An 18,599-nucleotide genomic window follows, 5' to 3' on the forward strand; every position below is an offset into this window, starting at 1 on the left:
TTCATCGCACCACCGCCTATCATCCACAGGCGAACAGCCTTTGCGAGCGATTCCACAGGTCGCTTAAAGCCTCTCTTCGGGCCAGTCTTCAAGGTGCAGGATGGGTGGACAGACTTCCATGGGTCCTTTTGGGTCTTCGTACGGCGCCCAAAGACGACCTACAATCGTCTTCAGCTGAACTCGTCTATGGCCAGCCGCTCCGAGTACCAGGGGATTTCCTCCCTTCTCCCACGGAGCCATGGTCTGCCTATGGTAAACCACTGTTTGTATTCCTGTTTGTCCTGTTTGTATTCCACTGTGTACATGCCTGGACATGCCTCGGCTGACTCCTCCCACAGGTCCTAGTATAAAGGTGACTGCTCCCCAGCCCTTTGTATTTCTGGACCGGTCGACCACTCGAGGCAGACCTCCATTCTGTTGTTAATAAAAGCCTTTGGTTACTCTTCTAACTCTCTGTCTTTTATGAGTAATTGATAGCGCATCAATTTTATTAACAACATTTTTATAATGGAGAAGATCCTCACACCAGCATGCCTGGACTTAGATCATCGGGAGGCGGACTCATCCACCAAGTTTACTCACTGGCTTAAGTGTTTCGAAAAATTCCTGACCGCCTCCGAAGCCATCAAATCGGACGAGGACAAACTGGATGTCCTGACCTCCAAAGTGAACCACCGAGTGTACTCAGTCATCCAAGACGCGACCTCGTACGCGGACGCTATCAAGCTCCTCAAGGACCAGTACACGCGCCCAGTGAACGAAGTGTACGCCAGGCACCTCCTGGGGAGTCGTAAACAACAACCTGGGGAATCGACCGTGGAATACCTTCAGGCACTGTCTGTGCTTGGCCGGGCCTGTGGTTGTAAGGATGTAAAGGCCGCCGTGTACACAGAGGAACTTATCCGGGACGCTTTTGTAGCGGGCCACAGATCCAATTACACCCGACAGCGACTGTTGGAGCAGAGTAACCTCGACCTCAACAAGGCCTCTGAACTCGCACTATCGTTGGATGCAGCCTACCAGGGCATGGATGCCTACTCCTCTGCACCGTGGACGCCGCGGGGAATGACAGCCTGGGACACGGTAGGACCGCCTCATAGCGCCGTGCCACCCCAGCCACACCCCAACAACGGCCCAACTACCGCAGCAGTGTCCCAAGGCCAGACAGCAGTGCCCCAAGGCCAGAAATGCTACTTCTGTGGCCAGGCAAAACACCCCAGAGCGCGCTGCCCGGCGAAAAACGCGATCTGCTCGGGCTGCGGGAAGAAGGGACACTACGCTCGCGTCTGCAGGGCCAAAGCCACCCCAAACCCCAGCAGCGCCGCGTGTGGGCCATGCGGGCCGCCATCTTGGACCTCCCCGGCCATGTGCGAATCACCGGTACAGCAGCCATTTTGGACGCCTCCAGCCACATGGGGATCATGGACGCCGCCATCTTGGACGACAGCCGGGACGCAGCAGGCCCCCGACACCGCCTCATCTGATACCCGCAGCGACACACCGACCCCTACGCTGGCATCCGTTACACTGGACCAAGCGAGACCGCACCAACTGGCCAGTTCCACAATGGACATTAAGGTAAATGGTCACGATACAATCTGCCTTTTTGACTCTGGGAGCACGGAGAGCTTCATCCACCCCGACACGGTGCGGCGTTGCTCTCTCCCAGTCCTGCCTGCGCAACAGCGGATTTCTATGGCCTCCGAGTCCCAGTCGGCGGACATCGGCAGCTACTGCGTGGTGACACTCGTAGTAGACGGGACCGTGTACGATCATTTTAAACTTCTGGTCCTGCCTGACCTCTGCGCTGCCGTCCTGCTGGGGTTAGATTTTCAGTGCCACCTTAAAAGTGTTACGATGGCGTACGGTGGACCCCTCCCCCCACTCACAGTCCGCAGCCAGCAGCTTCCAAATTGCCCGCCGCGCACCAGGTGCAACCTCTCCACACTCTGAGTCACCCCCCCCCCCACTGTTTGCTAACCTCACCCCCGACTGTAAGCCCATCGCCACAAAGAGCAGGCGATACAGTGCCGGGGACAGGGTTTTCATTAAAACCGAAGTGGAGCGGCTCCTGAAAGAAGGGATTATTGAGGGCAGCACCAGCCCCTGGCGAGCCCAGGTTGTGGTCATTAAGACCGGCGAGAAGCAGCGCCTGGTCATCGACTACAGCCAGACAATAAATCACTACACCCTGCTGGACGCCTACCCACTCCCCCGTATAGCTGATATGGTCAACCAGATCGCGCAGTACCGCGTCTTCTCGACCATTGACCTGAAATCAGCGTACCACCAGCTCCCCATCCGCCCTGAGGACCGCCAGTACACTGCCTTTGAGGCAAACGGCCGCCTCTATCACTTCCTTAGGGTTCCCTTTGGCGTCACCAACGGGGTCTCCGTCTTCCAAAGGGAGATGGACCGGATGGTAGATCAAAATGCGTTGCAGGCCACTTTCCCATATCTGGACAATGTGACCATCTGCGGCCGTGACTTGCAGGACCATGACGCAAACCTCGAAAAATTCCTCCGCACCGCCCAACTCCTAAACCTGACATATAACAAGGAGAAGTGCATATTCCGCACAAATCGCCTCGCCATCCTTGGCTGTGTTGTGGAACACGGAGTCATCGGCCCCGACCCTGACCGGATGCGTCCCCTTATGGAACTCCCACTGCCCCACTGCCTCAAGGCCCTGAAGAGGTGCCTAGGGTTTTTCTCCTATTACGCCCAGTGGGTCCCCTACTATGCGGACAAGGCCCGTCCGCTAATCAAGTCCACCTCTTTTCCCTTGACGGCAGAGGCCCGCTTAGCCTTCCACCGTATCAAGGAGGACATTGCCAAAGCCACCATGCACGCAGTGGACGAATCCATCCCCTTCCAGGTGGAAAGCGACGCGTCTGACTTTGCCCTGGCCGCTACCCTCAATCAGGCGGGGAGACCCGTGGCCTTCTTTTCACGAAACCTCCAAGGCCCGGAGACCAGACACTCCGCTGTTGAGAAGGAGGCCCAGGCGATTGTGGAGGCTGTGCGTCATTGGAGGCACTACCTGGCCGGAAAACGATTTACCCTGCTCACTGACCAGCGTTCAGTTGCTTTTATGTTTAACAACAAGCAGAGGGGCAAAATCAAAAATGACAAGATCTTGAGGTGGAGAATCGAACTTTCCACCTACAACTACGAGATCTTGTACCGGCCCGGGAAGCTAAATGAACCCCCGGATGCGCTATCGCGTGGCACCTGCGCCAGCGCGCAGATCGATAGACTGCGGGCCCTCCACAATGACCTCTGCCACCCGGGGGTCACCAGGTTCTTCCACTTCATCAAGGCCCGCAACCTGCCTTACTCTATTGAGGAGGTCAGGACCATGACCAGGAACTGCCAAGTCTGCGCTGAGTGCAAACCGCACTTTTATAGACCAGACAGGGCCCACCTGATAAAAGCCACTCGCCCCTTCGAGCGCCTGAGCGTCGATTTTAAAGGGCCTCTCCCCTCCTCCGACCGCAATGTGTACTTCCTCAATATTATTGATGAGTACTCCCGTTTCCCGTTCGCCTTCCCCTGCCCGGACATGACCAGTGCCACGGTCATTAAATGTCTGAACAACCTCTTCACCCTGTTCGGCTTCCCCAGCTATATCCATAGCGACCGGGGCTCATCGTTTATGAGCGACGAACTCCGTCAGTACCTGCTAACTAGGGGTATTGCCACAAGCAGGACCACCAGTTACAACCCCCGGGGGAACGGACAGGTGGAAAGAGAAAATGCGACAGTTTGGAAGGCCGTCCTGCTAGCCTTAAAGTCTAGGGGCCTTCCAACCTCCCGCTGGCAGGATGTGCTCCCCGATGCGCTCCACTCTATTCGGTCACTGCTCTGCACTGCCACTAACGCCACCCCTCATGAGAAAATGTTTGTCTTCCCAAGGAAGTCCACATCAGGGACATCGCTACCGCCATGGCTGACGTCCCCAGGGCCGGTCCTACTGAGAAGACACGTGAGGACCCATAAAACAGACCCCCTGGTCGAGAGGGTCGACCTCCTCCACGCCAACCCCCAGTATGCTTACATCGCATACCCGGACGGGCGGGAGGACACAGTCTCCATAAGAGACCTTGCACCCTCGGGGGCCGCAGTAACCCACTACCCACTACCCACCCCCCCCCCCCCACGATCCGATATCCAGCCCCAGCAGACGGCAGGCCGGGGCCCCGCGACCCGCTCGACATCTACGAGGACGACACGCCTGTGCCACAGCCTACGCTGGACTCGACGCCAGAAGCTTCACTACCCCTGCCGTCGCCACGCCGATCACAGCGGCAGACAAGACCTCCGGAGAGACTCCAATACACTAACTTTTAATACACTTCACCCCGCCGGACTCAATTTTAAACAAGGGGTGAATGTGGTAAACCACTGTTTGTATTCCTGTTTGTCCTGTTTGTATTCCACTGTGTACATGCCTGGACATGCCTCGGCTGACTCCTCCCACAGGTCCTAGTATAAAGGTGACTGCTCCCCAGCCCTTTGTATTTCTGGACCGGTCGACCACTCGAGGCAGACCTCCATTCTGTTGTTAATAAAAGCCTTTGGTTACTCTTCTAACTCTCAGTCTTTTATGAGTAATTGATAGCGCATCACTGCCTCCCAGCAACTCGTTCGCCACCAGGAAGCGGCCAGATGCTCGCTCCGGTACCTACGTCCAATCACAGTTTGCAGAACTCCTACGTGCCACCGGGACTGAAGAATGCGGAGTATGTATTCATCCGCCACAACGCTCACCGGGATCCGCTCAAGCCCCCTTACACTGGTCCTTTCCGCATCATCGAACCAGGAGACAAATCCTTTTCGGTCGACGTCGGAGGAAAGCCGGATCACATCTCGGTGGACCGATTGAAGCCGGCTCACCTGGACCTGGACCACCCTGTCATAGTCGCTCAACCACCCAAACGTGGCCGACCACCTGCAGCCGCCGCACCAGATCAACCAAAGCCGCCTGCCAACTCGACCGCGCTCGCCGCACCTGCTCAACCACAACCGACTGCCAACTCGACCACCGGTCATCAACTTCCTCTACCAGGGTATCGAAGTCGATCGGACAGGCTAGTCAGGCCTCCTCCTCGCCTCACTTTTTCTGTTAAAGACAATTCTGGCGGGGGGGGGGGGGGGCGCATGTGGCGGAGCCACCAAAGGACTCAGAGCGGTTGTACATAATCCCTTTAACAGCAATGTAGTTACTATCTGTGCCTGTACCTTTAATTACACTGTTTGACTGTACAATGTCTAGTTACCTTTACAGCATGGTTTCAACGTGATGACGTCATGCCGTTAGTCACGTGATGTCCCAATGGCGGGAAGAACGTGATGACGTCAGTCTTCTGACCAGAGGATCAGTCCTCGTGGAGCCCTCAAGGAGAGTAGACCTGTAATTGATGTGTTCTAGCAGTTTCCAGTTTAAATGGGTTTCGTTTCATTAAAGTTCATTGTTTTAATTGCCTGAGTCGAACTCAGTTTTTTTGATAGGAACCTCCGTTCCCACAGCAACATGCTTTAGACAGACAAAATACTCCAGCATATATAATCTCAACTAATAGTCTTATCAAGGGACGACACTTCATAAGCACCTGATGTCACCTGTCACTTCCTATTAACAAGGCAGTTTAGTGCCAACATGAATTGTTTCATAGGCATTAGAATTCCAAGCACAATTACAGCTTTACAATCAATGGGAGGAGGGGTTAGCGTCAGGACAAAGAGGACACTGTAGTGCAAGTCTATGCAGTGGTACAGCAGAGTTAGATTAATGATCTTGCCCTCTTAGCCACTAGTATTTGGGAGAAGCTTTCTTGATGGTTTTTTGGCCAGAATAGTTTCTAGAGGCACTGAAACAGCTATTTTCAAGAACCAGAGCACATTATAGTATTTTAGGGAGGGGGGGGGGGGGGGGGGAAGGGGGAAAAAAGCATACAAATGAAAAATGGTGGTATTGTAACTGTTACTTTGACACCCACGTTGTACTCACAAGATGGAAATGGCAATCAGTTGTCTATCTTGCCGTTATCACAAACAGATACAAAGATAATAATGCAACAAGCATCAAATGGATGTGGTGGTGTTAATGCATCTGCTTCTTTCTACAGATGTCTACTCATGAATTGTAGTTCAGGATTGGCAAGGAGGATAAAGTATGAGATATTCCGGTACATATGACAGCTAAGGTGATCAGCTATCTGACGCAGATGATAAGATGATTGTATGCAGTAACTGAGTGCAATAATACAAGCGCTTTAAGCCACACTGGGAAGAAAGAAACCTGGAAACGGTAACAAAAAAGTGTAAAGAAATTAATAGCCCTGTTTTTGCTGACCTAAACAAGACACAATTGAAGAAAATTATCAAGGTCTTTGCCTCTCCTCCATAATGCATCAACCTCAGCAGATACTGACCAAACACAACTTGATCTGTTCTGTAATAGGTGACTCAAAAATAAGTCCTCATCTCCTACTTCAGAGACCATTGATTTGCACAGAGGACAAACTAGAAAAAAACTGCTGCAGAAGACAGAAAGTGAAGCTTTCGTATAATATATTTTCTCCACCTCAAAAATGCTGGGTTATGACTGAAGAGGAAGACTGAATGACATTAAAGGAATAGGAAAAAAGGTTGCTCACTGTTCACACATCAAAACATACTTAAGAAGCCCAGTATGCATTCCATAGTCATAGAAAAGCTTTGGAGGAAACTCGAGGCTTGACACAACAGCTGATGAAAGGAATTACCTGGAAGCTGAGTATAGCACTACATACTCATACACCCAGCGTTTGTTCCCATCATGATTGGATTGTAAAAATAGGAATGCAGTTGCTGTTGAAGCACCTCCAATTGGTGGAACCACTGTTCGATGGGTATGGCATGTTCCATGCTTCGGCCAGGAGGATGGTGCACTCATGCATTTGATTGAGAGTAGCAATGCTCTACCTAGTGGGGTTCAAACCTGCACTTGTGAATTGTCTAATGGCTAATGAACAACTTCCCTCCTGGGGGGGGGGGGGGGGGGGGGGGAAAGAGAGGAGGGTAAGCAGGATTTTGTTGGCAACAAGTTGACTGTAAAATGCATTTAAGGGAAATCTAGATCAGCACATGAGGGAGATAGGAATAGAAGGGGTTAGATGAAGTAGAGTGATAGGGGTTAGATGAAGTAGAGTGATAGGGGTTAGATGAAGTAGAGTGGAAAGAAGCTCGTATGGAGCATAAACACCGGCACAGACCAGTTAGACTGATTTGGCCTATTTCTGTTCTGTAAATTCTATGTAAAATGATGTGCCCAACAATGGAAGATTGGAAGAATCTGCGCAACATGGCAGACTTGGTAATCCAGATGACTGAACCAGGAAGGCCCACAGTGATGATTAAATCAGGGTGGCAGGTTATTAATAGACTGAGAGATAGACCTATCCCAGGTGCAAGGAATGTTATCACTTCGCTCCAGATAATACCTAATGGATAGGGTGGTTCTAGCTGGAGAAGCAGCTGGAAGCTTACCAGTGCTGTGATGGTAAGCTGTACTGTTTTATTTAGCTAAACACAAGCTCCAGTGCATACTTTGGGATCATTAAGTCTTAGCTGTTGCCACCTGTGCCGAAGCTCTCTGGACTTGGTAGGATTGTGGCCTCACATGGAAGAGTGTATGAACTCCATGTTTCGCAAACAGAAACTTTGGCCGGAATTGTGAGGAGGAAGGCGGGTTGGGGGCAGGGGGGCTCCAAGGCAGCCGGGTTTCCCGCAGGCCCTGCCGACTTGAACAGCAGGGCCTGATTTGCATGCGAGGCATCGGTTGCCCGCCCACAGCCAGCCAGATTGAGAGGCTGGCTGACTGCGGCCGCACAGAGGAGAGGGGGAGAGATCGTGTGGGGGTCGGGCAGAGGCAGGGTGAAGGGAAGATTGTGGCTGGCCATCGGATCATCATGTGTGTCGGGGGGGGGGGGGGGGGGGGGGGAGCAAATGCCTTGGGGGGTGGGGGGGGGGGGGGGGAGGCGGGAGTGATCGGGGGCCTCATGAGGGGCTCTCCAATCGCAGGGGGTGGGTTCGGTAGGGATCCAGGAGGTAGGTATAAAGGCACTTAACTCCTGGATCCAGCGGTCCCCATCTTGCTGTAACTGCCGGGTTTCATGAATTGTGTGAACCCCATCCACATGCAGTTAAAAATAAAATGGAGATTCTTAAAAAAAAGTTTCCAGCCGCATTATAATACAGGTAGACTATCCTTTATCCGAACTTCCGAAAACCGAAACCCTCTAAAAACCGAAGGTTTTTTCGTTCAGCGTAAGTCGTGCGCACGACATGACCAGAGTGGCGCACGACTTACGCTGAGCAGGGCAGAGGGTCACTGAGTTCCCTCCTGGGTAGGAAATTGCAGGCCGAGCCGGGCAGTTGTGAAGGAGGTATACCGGGAGAGTGAACCCAACAATACAGCGGCCTGTCCGATATTCTTTTCTCCCCCGACCCCCCGCCGACCCCCACCCTTTCGGGTAAGGGATAGTGTATCCTTTATCCGCACTTCCGAAAACCGAAATCCTCTGAAAACCGAAAGTGTTTTCGTTCAGCGTAAGTCGTGCGCACGACCCCCCCGCCGACCCCGACAAATTTCCCAGTCTTATAAAATACCTTCTGAAATCCGAAATTTTCCGAAAACCGAAACACGGCTGGTCCCGAGGTTTTCGGATAAAGGATAGTCTACCTGTATTTATAAATTGACACCCCGCCCCCTGGGAGTGGGTTGGTCGCCCGCCCCCGTTAAAACCAGAAGTGGGCAAGTTGGAGGCGGAATCAGGTCGGTCATCCCATTTTTAACAATTTAACTACCCCCACACTCCAAACCCACCTGTTTTTTTTTAAGGTTAAAATTCCCCCGTGTGTGGATTTCTCAGTAGCTTGGTTTGGAGGCTCTTAAACATGGTGATGGGTTCCACGAATGCCAGACACCCCCACCCCCAAAAAAAATATGAACGAAAAAAGTAATCACAGCTTTAGACTACTTGGTATGGTCCAGATGGCTTTCCATCGGCAGCTTAGCTGCCACCCTTTAAAAAAAATCAACTTTACTAGATTAAAAACAATAAAGCTCAAATGTCCAAATCAAACTGCAATTTACACTTTGAATCATTCAGAAATGTTTGTAATAATAGAGAAAAAGAGAAAAAGTAGGACGTGAAGAGTTTCTTAAAACCAAATTGTCAGATAAATGAGAAATAAACATAAGAAGCAGGAGTAGGCCATACGGCCCCTCGGGCCTGCTCCGCCATTCAATAGGATCATGACTGATCCGAATCTAGACTCACGTCCACTTCCCTGCCCTCTCCCCGTAACCCCGAATTCCCTTATCTGCTAGGAAACTGTCTATCTCCATTTTAAATTTATTTAATGTTGCAGCTTCCACAGCTCTCTGGGGTAGCAAATTCCATAGATTTACTACCCTCTAAGTGAAGAAGTTTCTCCTCATCTCAGTTTTGAAAGGGCAGCCCCTTATTCTTAGATTATGCCCCCTAGTTCCAGTCTCACCCATCAGTGGAAACATCCTCACCACATCCACCCGATCAAGCCCCCTCATAATCTTATATGTTTCGATAAGATCGCCTCTCATTCTTCTGAACTCCAATGAGTAGAGTCCCAACCTACTCAACCTTTCCTCATACGTCAACCCCCTCATCTCCGGAATCGACCGAGTGAACCTTCTCTGAACCGCCTCGAGAGCAAGTATATCTTTTCTTAAATATGGAAACCAAAACTGCACGCAGTATTCCAGGTGTGGCCTCACCAATACCCTGTATAACTGCAGCAAGACTTCTGTTTTTATACTCCATCCCCCTTGCAATAAAAGCCAAGATTCCATTGGCCTTCCTGATCACCTGCTGCACCTGCATACTAACTTTTTGTGTTTCATGCACCAGGACCCCCAGATCCCTTTGTACTGTAGCACTTTGCAGTTTCTCTCCATTTAGATAATAACTTGCTCTTTGATTTTTTCCTGCCAAAGTGCATAACCTCACACTTTCCAACATTATATTGCATCTGCCAAATTTCTGCCCACTCACTTAGCCTGTCTATGTCCTTTTGCAGGTTTTTTATGTCCTCCTCACTCACTGCTTTCCCTCCCATCTTTGTATCGTCGGCAAACTTGGATATGTTGCACTCGGTCCCTTCCTCCAAATCGTTAATATCGATTGTAAAGAGTTGGGGTCCAAGCATTGACCCCTGCGGAACACCACTAGTTACTGATTGCCAGCCCGAGAATGAACCATTTATCCCAACTCTTTGTTTTCTGTTAGATAGCCAATCTTCCACCCATGCCAGTATATTACCCCCAATCCCGTGATTTTTTATCTTGACCAATAATCTTTTGTGTGGAACCTTGTCAAATGCCTTTTGGAAGTCCAAATACACTACATCCACTGGTTCCCCTTTATCCACCCTGTAAGTTACATCCTCAAAGAATTCGAGCAAATTTGTCAAACATGACTTCCCCTTCATAAAACCATGCCGACTCTGTCCAATTAAATTATGTTTATCCAAATGCTCTGTTACTGTTTCCTTAATAATGGACTCCAACATTTTGCCAACCACAGAGGTTAGGCTAACTGGTCTATAGTTTCCAGCTTTTTGTCTACTTCCCTTCTTAAATAAGGGTGTTACATTAGCAGTTTTCCAATCTGCCGGGACCTTTCCTGAGTCCAGGGAGTTCTGGAAAATAATCACCAATGCATCCACAATCCCTACCGCCACTTCTCTCAAGACCCTAGGATGTAGGCCATCAGGTCCGGAGGATTTATCCACCTTGAGTCCCATTATTTTACTGAGTACCATCTCCTTAGTGATTTTAATCGTGTTTAGCTCCCCCCCCCCACCCCATTGCCCCCTGTTTGTCCAGTTGAAGGATTGGGATTTGAACCAGTTGAATGTTGCAGTCGAGCGACACAGCATGACAACCTAGTTTCAGTCGAGACTAGTTTAAAAACACAATGGACTGAACTACAAAAGTGATTAAGCATGTGGAGATATGAGAAGCTGATTAACCTTTGAGCCATGTCCAATCACGAGTCACTGATCGGCCAAAGCCACAATGAAGTAAGAAAGGACCCTGCTGTCCAGATAACTGGACAAACTTAGGTAAAAGACAGAACTAAAAGAAGGGGCTTAGCTAACGATATAAAGTTATAATTAGGTTGTTTTTGAAGGAATATAATTGGGGAGGGGGGGCAGCTGTTGCCACGAAGCCAGACTGGCCAAGGAATAAGTAATGTAATCAAGGCTATCGATGTGCTCCAGTCTTGTACTGTATATAAGCTTGTGAATTTTGTTGATCGGGGAGAAGGTGCTCGCACAGACCGCAGGGTCTGAGACGCTTCTCCCAGAGCTCTGTTTTCAATAAACTGCACCTTTTACTTTACCACAGATTAGATGTGAATTTATTTTCACCCAACACCAGTGTTGGGATATTTTTAGTGTCCTCTACTGTAAAGACTGATACAAAATATTTGTTCAGCATCTTTGCCATCTCCATGTTCCCCACCACTAGTTTCCCGGTCCCATCCTCTAAGGGACCAACGTTCACTTTAGCCACCCTTTTTCTTTTTATATAGCTGTAGAAACTCTTGCTATCTGTGTTTATATTTTTTGCTAGTTTACTTTTGATGCGCTATCAATTACTCATAAAAGACTGAGAGTTAGAAGAGTAACTAAAGGCTTTTATTAACAAAAGAATGGAGGTCTGCCTCGAGTGGTCGACCGGTCCAGAAATACAAAGGGCTGGGGAGCAGCCACCTTTATACTAGGACTTGTGGGAGGAGTCAGCCGAGGCATGTCCAGGCATGTACACAATGGAATGCAAACAGTATACAAACAGTGGTTTACCACATTCACCCCTTGTTTAAAATTGAGTCCGGCGGGGTGAAGTGTATTAAAAGTTAGTGTATTGGAGTCTCTCCGGAGGTCTTGTCTGCCGCTGTGATCGGCGTGGCGACGGCAGGGGTAGTGAAGCTTCCAGCATCAAGTCCCGCGTAGGCTGTGGCGCTGGCGTGTCGTCCTCGTAGATGTTGAGCGGGTCGCGGGACCCAGGCCTGCCGTCTGCTGGGGCTGGATATCGGATCGTGGGGGGGGGGGGGGGGGTGGTAGTGGGTAGTGGGTTACTGCAGCCCCCGAGGGTGCAAGGTCTCTTATGGAGACTGTGTCCTCCCGCCCGTCCGGGTACGCAATGTAAGCGTACTGGGGGTTGGCGTGGAGGAGGTCGACCCTCTCGACCAGGGGGTCCGTTTTATGGGTCCTCACGTGTCTTCTCAGTAGGACCGGCCCTGGGGACGTCAGCCATGGCGGGTAGCGATGTCCCCGATGTGGACTTCCTTGGGAAGACAAACATTTTCTCATGAGGGGTGGCATTAGTGGCAGTGCAGAGCAGTGACCGAATAGAGTGGAGCGCATCGGGTAGCACATCCTGCCAGCGGGAGGTTGGAAGGCCCCGAGACATTAAGGCTAGCAGGGCGGCCTTCCAAACTGTCGCATTTTCTCTTTCCACCTGTCCGTTCCCCCGGGGGTTGTAACTCGTGGTCCTGCTTGTGGCAATACCCCTAGTTAGCAGGTACTGACGGAGTTCGTCGCTCATAAACGATGAGCCCCGGTCGCTATGGATATAGCTGGGGAAACCGAACAGGGTGAAGAGGTCATTTAGGCATTTAATGACCGTGGCACTGGTCATGTCCGGGCAGGGGATGGCGAACGGGAAACGGGAGTACTCATCAATAATATTGAGGAAGTACACGTTGCGGTCGGAGGAGGGGAGAGGCCCTTTAAAATCGACGCTCAGGCGCTCGAAGGGGCGAGTGGCTTTTATCAGGTGAGCCCTGTCTGGTTTATAAAAGTGCGGTTTGCACTCAGCGCAGACTTAGCAGTTCCTGGTCATGGTCCTGACCTCCTCAATGGAGTAAGGTAGGTTGCGGGCCTTGACGAAGTGGAAGAACCTGGTGACCCCCGGGTGGCAGAGGTCATTGTGGAGGGCCCGCAGTCTATCGATCTGCGCGCTGGCGCAGGTGCCACGCGATAGAGCATCCGGGGGTTCGTTGAGCTTCCCGGGCCGGTACAAGATCTCGTAATTGTAGGTGGAAAGTTCGATTCTCCACCTCAAGATCTTGTCATTTTTGATTTTGCCCCTCTGCTTGTTGTTAAACATGAAAGCGACTGAACGCTGGTCAGTGAGCAGGGTAAATCGTTTTCCGGCCAGGTAGTGCCTCCAATGACGCACAGCCTCCACAATAGCCTGGGCCTCCTTCTCAACAGCGGAGTGTCTGGTCTCCGGGCCCTGGAGGGTTCGTGAAAAGAAGGCCACGGGTCTCCCCGCCTGATTGAGGGTAGCGGCCAGGGCAAAGTCGGATGCGTCGCTTTCCACCTGGAAGGGGATGGATTCGTCCACTGCGTGCATGGTGGCTTTGGCAATGTCCTCCTTGATACGGTGGAAGGCTAAGCGGGCCTCTGCCGTCAAGGGAAAAGAGGTGGACTTGATCAGCGGACGGGCCTTGTCCGCAGAGTAGGGGACCCACTGGGCGTAATAGGAGAAAAACCCTAGGCACCTCTTCAGGGCCTTGAGGCAGTGGGGCAGTGGGAGTTCCATAAGGGGACGCATCCGGTCGGGGTCGGGACCGATGACTCCGTGTTCCACAACACAGCCAAGGATGGCGAGGCGGTTTGTGCGGAATATGCACTTCTCCTTGTTATATGTCAGGTTCAGGAGTTGGGCGGTGCGGAGGAATTTTGAGAGGTTTGCGTCATGGTCCTGCAAGTCACGGCCGCAGATGGTCACATTGTCCAGGTATGGGAAAGTGGCCTGCAACGCATTTTGATCTACCATCTGGTCCATCTCCCTTTGGAAGACGGAGACCCCGTTGGTGACGCCAAAGGGAACCCTAAGGAAGTGATAGAGGCGGCCGTTTGCCTCAAAGGCAGTATACTGGCGGTCCTCAGGGCAGATAGGGAGCTGGTGGTACGCTGATTTCAGGTCAATGGTCGAGAAGACGCGGTACTGCGCAATCTGATTGACCATATCAGCTATGCGGGGGAGTGGGTAAGCGTCCAGTAGGGTGTAGCGATTTATTGTCTGGCTGTAGTCGATGACCAGGCGCTGCTTCTCGCCGGTCTTAACGACCACAACCTGGGCTCGCCAGGGGCTGGTGCTGCCCTCAATAATCCCTTCCTTCAGGAGCCGCTCCACTTCGGTTTTAATGAAAACCCTGTCTCCGGCGCTGTATCGCCTGCTCTTTGTGGCGATGGGCTTACAGTCGGGGGTGAAGTTAGCAAACAGTGGGGGGGGGGGGGTGACTCAGAGTGTGGAGAGGTTGCACCTGGTGCGCGGCGGGCAATTTGGAAGCTGCTGGCTGCGGACTGTGAGTGGGGGGAGGGGTCCACCGTACGCCATCGTAACACTTTTAAGGTGGCACTGAAAATCTAACCCCAGTAGAACGGCAGCGCAGAGGTCGGGCAGGACCAGAAGTTTAAAATTATCGTACACAGTCCCGTCTACTATGAGTGTCACCACGCAGTAGCCGCCAATGTCCGCTGACTGGGACTCGGAGGCCATAGAAATCCGCTGGTGCGCAGGCAGGACTGGGAGAGAGCAACGCCGCACCGTGTCAGGGTGGATGAAGCTCTCCGTGCTCCCGAGTCAAAAAGGCAGATTGTATCGTGACCATTTACCTTAATGTCCATTGTGGAACTGGCCAGTTGGTGCGATCTCGCTTGGTCCAGTGTAACGGATGCCAGCGTAGGGGTCGGTGTGTCGCTGCGGGTATCAGATGAGGCGGTGTCGGGGGCCTGCTGCGTCCCGGCTGTCGTCCAAGATGGCGGCGTCCATGATCCCCATGTGGCTGGAGGCGTCCAAAATGGCTGCTGTACCGGTGATTCGCACATGGCCGAGGAGGCCCAAGATGGCGGCCCGCATGGCCCACACGCGGCGTTGCTGGGGTTCGGGGTGGCTTTGGCCCTGCAGACGCTAGCGTAGTGTCCCTTCTTCCCGCAGCCCGAGCAGATCGCGTTTTTCGCCGGGCAGCGCGCTCTGGGGTGTTTTGCCTGGCCACAGAAGTAGCATTTCTGGCCTTGGGGCACTGCTGTCTGGCCTTGGGACACTGCTGCGGTAGTTGGGCCGTTGCTGGGGTGTGGCTGGGGTGGCACGGCACTATGAGGCGGTCCTACCGTGTCCCAGGCTGTCGTTCCCCGCGGCGTCCACGGTGCAGAGGAGTAGGCATCCATGCCCTGGTAGGTTGCATCCAATGATAGTGCGAGTTCAGAGGCCTTGTTGAGGTTGAGGTCACTCTGCTCCAACAGTCGCTGTCGGGTGTAATTGGATCTGTGGCCCGCTACAAAAGCGTCCCGGATAAGTTCCTCTGTGTACACGGCGGCCTTTACATCCTTACACCCACAGGCCCGGCCAAGCACGGACAGTGCCTGAAGATATTCCACGGTCGATTCCCCAGGTTGTTGTTTACGACTCCCCAGAAGGTGCCTGGCGTACACTTCGTTCACTGGGCGCGTGTACTGGTCCTTGAGGAGTTTGATAGCATCCGCGTACGAGGTCGCGTCTTGGATGACCGAGTACACTCGGTGGTTCACTTTGGAGGTCAGGACATCCAGTTTGTCCTCTTCCGATTTGATTGCTTCGGAGGCGGTCAGGAATTTTTCGAAACACTTAAGCCAGTGAGTAAACTTGGTGGATGAGTCCGCCTCCCGATGATCTAAGTCCAGGCATGCTGGTGTGAGGATCTTTTCCATTATAAAAATTTTGTTAATAAAATTGATGCGCTATCAATTACTCATAAAAGACTGAGAGTTAGAAGAGTAACTAAAGGCTTTTATTAACAAAAGAATGGAGGTCTGCCTCGAGTGGTTGACCGGTCCAGAAATACAAAGGGCTGGGGAGCAGCCACCTTTATACTAGGACTTGTGGGAGGAGTCAGCCGAGGCATGTCCAGGCATGTACACAATGGAATGCAAACAGTATACAAACAGTGGTTTACCACAACTTTCATAATCTATCTTCCCTTTCTTAATTAATCTTTTAGTTATTGATTGCTGGCTTTTAAATGCTTCCCAATCTTCTATCCTCCCACTAGATTTGGCTACTTTATATGCCCTTATTTTCAGTCGGATACTATCCTTTATTACTTTACTAAGCCACGGATGGCTCTTTTCTTTTATTCCCCTTTTTCCTCAGTGGAATATATTTATCTTGAAAGATGTGAAATATCTCATTGAATGTAGACCACTGCTCTTGTACCGTCTTACACTTTAATCTGTTTTCCCAGTCCACTTTAGTCAATTCTACTCTCATACCTTCATAGTCTCCTTTATTTAAGTTCAGTACGCTGGTTTGAGATCCAACTCTCTCATCCTCAAACTGAATTTGGAATTCAACCATATTATGGTCACTCATTCCAAGGGGATCCTTTACTAGGACATTTTTTATTAATCCTGTCTCATTACACAGGACCAGATCTAAGATTGCCTGCCCCCTGGTTGGTTCAGTTACATACTGCTCAAGGAACCCGTCCCTAATACACTCTATGAACTCTTCCTCAAGGCTGCCATGCCCAATTTGATTAGTCCAGTCAATATGAAAGTTAAAATCCCCCATGATTATAGCTGTTCCCTTATTACAAGCTCAAATATTTCCTGATTTATACTCCGACCAACAGAGTTGCAACTGTTAGGAGGCCTATAGACTACGCCCACTAGTGACTTTTTCCCCTTATTATTCCTTATCTCCACCCAAACTATTTCACTATCCTGATCCTTTGACCCAATATCATTTCTGACTATTGCAGTGATTCCATCCTTGATTAACATAGCAACCCCACCTTCCATTCCTTCCTGTCTGTCCTTCCTAATTGTCAAATACCCTTGTATGTTTAGTTCCCAGTCATGATTATCTTGCAGCCATGTTTCCGTAATGGCCACCAGATCATACCCATGTGTAGTTATTTGTACCGTCAACTCATCAATTTTGTTACGAATGCTGCGTGCATTCAGATAAAGAACTTTCAAATATATTTTCTGACAATTTATTCCTGCTTTTACCCCTTTTACTATTTTACCTTTATTATACATTCTGTCCCTTCCTGACACGCTCTGGTTTTTAATTCCCCCACTGCTACCTTGCTCTATTGCCTTCTCCGTTGTTATTTTTATTTTTCGCTCTCTTAAAACCTCCCCCCCACTAATTAGTTTAAAGCCCGCTCTACAGCCCTAGTTATTCGATTCGCCAGGACTCTAGTCCCAGCACTGGCCAAGTGAAGTCCGTCCCAACAGAACAGCTCTCTCCTGTCCCAGTACTGATGCCAGTGTCCCAGGAAGCAAAACCCATTTCTCCCACACCAGTCTTTGAGCCACGCATTTGACTCTCTAATTTTATTTACCCTAGCCAAATTTGCACGTGGCTCAGGTAGTAATCCAGAGATTATTACCCTTGTGGTTCTGCTTTTTAATTTGGCCCCTAGCTGCTCAAACTCCCTCAGCAGAACCTCCTTCCTTGTCCTATCTATGTCGTTGGTACCAACATGGACCACGACAACTGGATCCTCCCCCTCCCACTGCAAGTTTCTCTCCAGCCCAGAGGAGATGTCCTTAACCCTGGCACCGGGCAGGCAACACAGCCTTCGGGACTCTCGCTCTTGGCTGCAAAGAGCTCTATCTATCCCCCTAACGATACTATCCCCTACCACTACAACATTTCTTTTATCTCCCCCCACTTGAATGGACCCCCGGCTCCACGGTGCTGTGGCCGGGTTGCTCATCCTCCCCGCAGTCCCCGTTCCCATCCTCACAGGGAGTAAGAGCCTCAAACCTGTTGGACAAGAGCAAGGGCTGCGGCTCCTCCAACACTACCTCCTGGATCCCCGTACCTGCCTCACTTCTAGTCACACCATCCTGACCCTGGCCACGGACTACATCTGAATTAATTAATCTAATTGGTGTGACTACCTCGTGATACACAGAGTCCAGGTAACTCTCCCCCTCCCTGATGTGTCTCGGTGTTTGAAGCTCGGACTCCAGCTCTTCAACACGGAGCCGGAATTCCTCAAGCAGCCAACACTTACTGCAAATGTGATCACCGTGAGCATCAATGGTGTCCACCAGCTCCCACATATTGCAGCAGCAACACATCACCTGATCTCCCATTCTATGTAATTAATTAAATTTATTAATATTATTCTTAAATACCCTCTGCCCCGATTCTAGATGATGAATATCGCACCTTAGAAACTATAAACCACAGAGTTTAAGCTTAAAAAAGAGAAATACTCACCAACCAATCACTTACCCGCTTTCTGGTGACATCACACTTGGATTACTTTTTACCTCTCTCCTTCCCTCCGAGTTCCAAGATTGGAGATTGGTACGCCTTACCTGGGTCTCTGGAGCCTTTATACAGCCGCTCAGCCCGCGATTCCCGCCGATTCTCGCACTGAGGCCTTACCTGGGTCTCTGGAGCCTTTATACAGCCGCTCAGCCCGCGATTCCCGCAGATTCTCGCACTGAGGCCTTACCTGGGTCTCGGGAGCCTTTATACAGCCGCT

General features: G+C 50.9%; 1 protein-coding gene across 3 annotated transcripts in view; it reads right to left on the bottom strand.

Moving 5' to 3' along the window:
• gpsm2 (G protein signaling modulator 2) overlaps nt 1–18,599 on the bottom strand; it is a 73,951-nt gene that overhangs the window by 35,043 nt on the left and 20,309 nt on the right. The window contains exon 1 of one of the 3 annotated variants that reach the window (XM_085982433.1): nt 5,283–5,664. The exons of the other annotated variants lie outside the window; for them this stretch is intronic. The gene's annotated coding sequence lies outside the window, so the exon portion shown is untranslated. Of the gene's footprint in view, nt 1–5,282; nt 5,665–18,599 lie in introns of those variants that run through there. 3 annotated transcript variants of the gene reach the window in all.

This window comes from Somniosus microcephalus, chromosome 3, assembly GCF_052327205.1.
Source record: "Somniosus microcephalus isolate GS21.2 chromosome 3, FLI_Smic_1.0, whole genome shotgun sequence".
NCBI classification, from domain to species: domain Eukaryota; kingdom Metazoa; phylum Chordata; class Chondrichthyes; order Squaliformes; family Somniosidae; genus Somniosus; species Somniosus microcephalus.